Here is a 6,131-nt window from a genome sequence, read left to right as displayed (position 1 = left end):
AGACTGAGAAAGAGGAGATGGAACCAGCTCAAAATTTGAGGAAGCAGCCAGACAGGGTGGCTTATACCTGTAATCGCAGTACTTTGGGAGGGGAAGCAGGAATGAGCTGAGATCATGCTGTTGCACTCCAGCCTGGGAGACAGAGCAAGATGCCGCCTCAAAAAAAAAAAAAAAAAAAAAAGTCCCTGGTCCTGATGGCACAGGCATCTGTAGTCCCAACTACTGGAGAGGCTGAGGTGGGCGGATCAATTGACCCAAGACGTGGAGGTTGCTGTGAGCCTCACTCCATTGCACTCCAGCACAAGACCCTGTCTCAAAAAAAAAAAAAAAAAAAGTAAAATTTGAGGAAGCATTAAAAGAAAAGAGCATGAAGGAAGGAGAAAACTTACAGCACAGGAAGTTTGTAATTTGATCCATTTTGTGCGTTAGGCTGCTGTTTGTTTTGTTGAGGAATGATTCTAAGGATTTTCTTTCTTACTCCATTTCATCCATCCATCCAGTGGACATTACAGAGCACCTGTTTGTGATCTAGGTGAAGTGGGGGAATAGAAAGAATAAAATACAGTTCTTAACCTATGCTTCCTCTAGTTGGTGCAACTGAAATGAAACCGTTAATTTATACGGGATGTCGTACCCCGTCCTCTTCACCACTGAAGCCATCTTCCCCTGGAAGGTCCACTCTGGACACCACTTCTGTAGTAGGGGAGAAGGCTTTGTGATGGTCTCTTCCTGAGAACAGTTTGGTCCCAGCACAACCCTTCCTTAGGTACCCAGCAAACAGGGGCCAGGGCAGTGAGGGGTGAGGAATCTGGAGACAGGACAGGGGCCATGCAAAGCTCCCTGGGTCCCTGGGGACCAGCCATAAAATGAGACTCCAGGTTTTACAGTTGAGCTCTCCAGGTTAGATAAGCAGATGCGAGTGCAGGACCTGGTCAGGCATAAAGCCAGTTCCTGGCTCCATGGTAAGGTCTCCTGTTCCACTCAAATAACATGAATTAGAATTAGGAACAAAGTTCAAGAAACCTTTCCACAGAGAGAAATCATATTTGTAGAGAAGCCGCTGCCAGCCGCTTGTGCGAGGATATTTTATGTCGTTTTTTAGTTGATTAAATTTATTTTTATTACAAAATAATACGTGTGACTGTTGAAACGCTAATGAGGTGTATCAAGAAAAAAATAACAAGTAATGCACTTTCCTGTCTGAAGTAACTGGTTCAAGTAGTTTATCTTCCATACAATTTCTGTGTTTATATAAGTACATATGAACAGTTTTTAAGTTTTTTTACACAAAATAGAACGTTTTTTACTATGTTAAATGTTTATTTTAAAAATAGTATATAAACATATATATAGATAGAGGCAATATATAAGTAGATTTATATAAGTAGGTTTAAACCATCCTTGGAAATAGTTGCATATTATTTTATATAGAGATCATCATTATTTATCTATCGCTCGCTTGTTAATAGTCTCAACGATTTACTTTGAAACAAATCGTCCTGCCGCACTCTCAGGGCGGGCGCCTGGGCCTCCAGCCCGGATCTGGGGCTGCATCTTAGGGTAGAAACTGACACAAAGCGGGGCCTCAGCGGTCGGGGCACTGCGACCAAGCTCCGCCCCCACCCGCGGCAGCCAATCAGCTCCCAAGGACGCTTCCACCCCCACCCGTCTGCACTGCAGCCCACCTCCCCCCACACGCCTCTTCCCAGCCACTTCACAACCAATTTGCAAATCCCCAAGGCGTCTGCCCCGGCGCCTTCCCCCACCTCTGTGGAAGACTCCCCTACTCCGAAGTAGCCCGGTGTGGAAATTGCTGGACGAAAGGGTGAGTCTCTCCCAAAGCTGGCTTCTGGGACTAGAACAGGCCCGGGTACACGGACCAATTCAGGGGCGGCTCCCAATGCAGTCCGCTGAGGTGCGGGTGGGAGAAGGAGGCACTGGGTCGGGCTCCCTGGGGAGCACGGCCGAGGGGGCGCACGCTGGGCTGCCAAAGTGGTCGCGTTATGGGCCTGAGACTCGTTGGGTTTTGGGTCCAGGGAGATAGATGTCTTTCAAAGAGGGTTCCCTAGGCTTCTCCATTGCTGTTTCTGCTCCAGCTTCTTTGTACCCGTCTCTTACTTCTTTCGTACTGCATTTCTTCTCCAGGAACCTAACCAGCAAGTCTGCCCCTTATAAACATGTTTTATTGTGAAATATATTTCAAAGCTACGCACAGAAGATAATATGACAGATTTATTATATGCTGCCATTTTATCACCTTTGCTTCAGCGCTCCCTCTCTTCCTCCACCCCCCTTTCTTTCTAAGAAATAAAACAATTAAAAACCTCTTCCCCCCCACCAAATCTCATACCCCCAGCCTCCGAGGTAAGTTAGCTTGCATCCGTTCCCTTGTATATTTCGTCCTTTATAATTAATATTTATTTTTAGGTAACCAATATATGCGTTTTTGTTCTGAATTTAAAATTTTTGCACGAGATTCAGTATTACAGGGTTTTAACCTGCGGTGCCGTTAGTCCTGACATTGCAGACCCAGAAAGGACTTAGTGAGTGCCAGTCGCCAGCCCATCTCATTTAGCTGAAAAAGCTGAACACTGAAGAAGATAAAAGATGTGTTCACTGTCTCTCAGGTGGCCAGTGAGTTGGCAGGATCCTGAATTCAGGCTCTCTTGATTTCTCTCCCTGCCGTTTCTTTTACATAAAACCTGCCGCTGACTTGTTCCTAATGATCCAGTTTGGAGAAAGGGAGTTGAAGGAAGATGGGGAAAGGGAGTATAGCTTGGGTTGGGACTCAAACCCTAGTCAGGATTAAAAGGTATGCATTTTCCTGAAATATGAAATATTGAATCTTAGGATGATTTGAATATTTATCAGGCACTCATCCAGTCTTACTGTATACCAAATATATATATATATATATATATATTTTTTTTTTTTGAGACAGAGTCTCGCTTGTCGCCCAGGCTGGAGTGCAGTGGCACGATTTCAGCTCACTGCAAGCTCTGCCTCCCGGGTTCATGCCATTCTCCTGCCTCAGCCTCCAGAGTAGCTGGGACTACAGGCGTCTGCCACCACGCCCGACTAATTTTTTGTATTTTTAGTAGAGACGGGGTTTCACCGTGTTAGCCAGGATGGTCTCGATCTCCTGACCTCATGATCTGCCCGCCTCGACCTCCCAAAGTGCTGGGATTGCAGGCATGAGCCACCGCGCCCGGCCCGTATACCAAACATTGATTCAAGAACTTTACAAGCCTAAACTCACCTAATTGAAGCCTTATAATAAGGCTTAGTATAGGTATTAATTTTTTTATCCCCGTTGTATAGGTAATAACACTGAGGCACAGAGGATTAGGTAATTTGCCCAAAGTCATACCGTTGGTAAAGTGTAGCTCTGGGATTTGAATCCAGTCCACCTAGTCTGGGTCTCTGTCACCACCCTGCATTTCCCATGCTGGAGCCAGCACCTGTGAAAGGTGAAGTGGCCACACCCACAAGAGAGAGGAGCAGCTCTCAGCTGATAGCAGAAAGGAAAGAAATGGGGAGCGGGCGCAGTGGCTCACGCCTGTAATCCCAACATTTTGGGAGGCCGAAGCGGGCGGATCATTGGAGGTCAGTAATTTGAGACCAGCCTGGCCAACTTTGGTGAAATCCCGTCTCTACAAAAAATACAAAAATTAGGCGTGATGGCGGGCGCCTGTAATCCCAGCTATTTGGGAGGCTGAGGCAGGAGAATCTCTTAAACTCGGAAGGTGGAGGTTGCAGAGAGCGGAGATCGCGCCATTGCACTCCAGCCTGGGTGACAGAGCAAGACTCCGTCTCCAAAGAAAAAGAAAAAAAGGAAAAAGGAAAGAAATGCGATTTGAACTGTACACCGAAGAATACATTTTAGTTAACTATTGTTTGAACTGTATATTCTTTTTAATTTACAGAAGTAACACGTAACTGCAAACAGTGCAGAGTTATATAAAAAGTTGCACCTCTCCTATTTCTCAAGTTAAACAATACTAACGGGTAGAAATAGCCTTGCATTCTCCCCACCATAATACAAAAATATACGGGGTTTGTTTTTCTTATAAAAACAAAAGCATATTCAACAATTTCTACAATTTGTATTTTCCCTTTGGCAGTATATCGCTGTGTATTCACCGACTAAATGGAGGTTCAGGCTCTTCCTAAGAACTGAATAATACTAAGCAGAATGTTTGTCCCACAATTTGCTCAGCCTTTCCCTTACTAATGTAGAGTCAGAGAAGTTTGTATCTTTAATGAAACGGCCATCCACACTGCCAGGATGGGGTCGCCAGGCGTCCCTAAGCCGCAGCAATGCCAAGCCACCAGGGCCGGCGACACAAAGAAGCGCTGTCCCCCGCCAAGCGCCGCCCTCTCGAGCTCCCACTCCAGCCTGGGAGGAAGTGGGGAGGAGGGGACTCCCGTGGAAACCCCTCCTCTCCTCCTGCTCCGGTCTCCTCCCCGCTCCCAAATCACGGCTCGGTCGCCCAGTCACTGTGGTACAGGGAAGCCTCTTCCCTGTGTGACCCTCTCTACGCCAGGCTCTGTCCGCTCCCACCTGCCCCGTGGAAATCGCAGGGTGACCTGGTGAGTGGCCCTCTCCAAAAGCCTCGCAGGCTGGAGAAGGGGCCAGCGATGGTGGACTCGGCCTGGGTGCTTGGGGAGGGGGGTGCGGGAGGCCCGGGCGGGGGTGCGGGGCGCGATCCGCGCTGTGGGTCTGGGTGTGCTGAAGTCGGGGTCAGAGAGTCCCCTTTGTGTCCGTGTTTCTGCTGGTGATTTTCCTCTGCACTCGGGCCCTGCATCCCCCTGCCGCATTGCTCCTCCCCTCCAGCTTCTGACATCTGATGTTTGCGTGTGCTTGCTTTGTGTGGTTGAGTTACCTAAGGGCCTGACCTAGAGAACTGCGTCTAATACGCCGTTTTGTCAGATGAGAATGCCTGGGGCTTGAGCAGGGTCGCGGGTAGCTGGGACAGAGCATCACTTGTGGCCTACTGCCCTACTGCCCTTTGATCTTTGTGAACACTGTCTTCGGGACTGAGATCTGTCCGCCACTGGCACTGGCCCCTGGAGACTGGAGTGAGCGTTCGTGTGTGTATGTGTGTGTGTGTGTGTGTACGCGCACAGAGGAGCTCCCCTCCTCCCTGCCGGCTGCCCCCACTCCCCAGCCCCCTCCCTCCTCAGACGTCACCGTTGTGCTGTTTGCAGACTGGCTTTGGGCCTGGGAGGAGAAGAGAGAGTGGAGCCCCGCCAGACTCCAAGCTGAGTGCTGACAGCCCCTGGGAGTTTGGAACATCCCTTCTCACACACCGTGCATTTGATAGAACACTCCCTGAGGCACGCAGATCCACAGCTGCGGGGAGGCAGCACCCACATTTAAAAAGGTAGTAATACCCAGGTCTTCTCACTCCTGGGCTTATGCTCCTCAATTATGTCATCTTCTTGAGTGACCTGGGAGGGAAGTGAGCGAATAGAAGTGAAAGACAGAGCCTCCGGGGAACTTGAGAATTAAGTAGGCAGTTTGGTAAGGTAGAAATAGAGGACTAGAAGAAGCAAAGACTCCAACCCTGCTTACTCCTATGGGGATAGTGGAGGGGCTGAATGGGGAGGATCACAGAAGCGGCTTCAAAGATGGTGGTAAAAGTCTGTTTTTTAAGCTGAGTGGTAGGTATATGGGAGTTTAATTTTTCAGATTGTTTTATTGTTATTTTACCATCTATATCCCTCCACATGTATTACATACTCTTTCAGATGTATGAATTAAACAATCTTAAGTGAAAAATAAATAAGACTGAGCTGGGAATGTCTGGGACAGAATTCAAAAGAAGCAGTTGAACTAGCCCAATATCTTGGAAAAGATACTGGATGTAGAAAGAAAAAGAAACAGAAGGTTCATGAGAGAAAAAAAAACAGCATGAAGGAGAGAAGACCTATAGAATTGAATGTCTGTAATATAAACCAATTTTCAAGGTCAGGTTGGCCATTTGCTGAAAAAATGATCCTGGGTTTACCCTTATACCCTCATCTGTCATTTAATCATCCAGACATGGAATATCTATTCATCCAAAGAATACAATGTATACTCTGGCCTCACACACTCTAGTTTCAGGATTTGAAATCACACTACC

At 47.5% G+C, this 6,131-nt stretch overlaps 1 protein-coding gene across 4 annotated transcripts in view; it reads left to right on the top strand.

Annotated features, from left to right (window-relative positions):
* Nucleotides 1-6,131, top strand: part of TCAF1 (TRPM8 channel-associated factor 1) — a 49,986-nt gene that overhangs the window by 15,022 nt on the left and 28,833 nt on the right. Inside the window, exon 1 of one of the 4 annotated variants that reach the window (XM_011941397.1) lies at nt 1,770-1,825. The exons of the other annotated variants lie outside the window; for them this stretch is intronic. The gene's annotated coding sequence lies outside the window, so the exon portion shown is untranslated. Of the gene's footprint in view, nt 1-1,769; nt 1,826-6,131 lie in introns of those variants that run through there. 4 annotated transcript variants of the gene reach the window in all.

Source organism: Colobus angolensis, unplaced genomic scaffold (genome assembly GCF_000951035.1).
Source record: "Colobus angolensis palliatus isolate OR3802 unplaced genomic scaffold, Cang.pa_1.0 Scaffold2, whole genome shotgun sequence".
Lineage (NCBI taxonomy): Eukaryota > Metazoa > Chordata > Mammalia > Primates > Cercopithecidae > Colobus > Colobus angolensis.
Note: the sequence above shows the minus strand (reverse complement) of the source record. Positions and strands in the feature narration are given on the sequence as shown.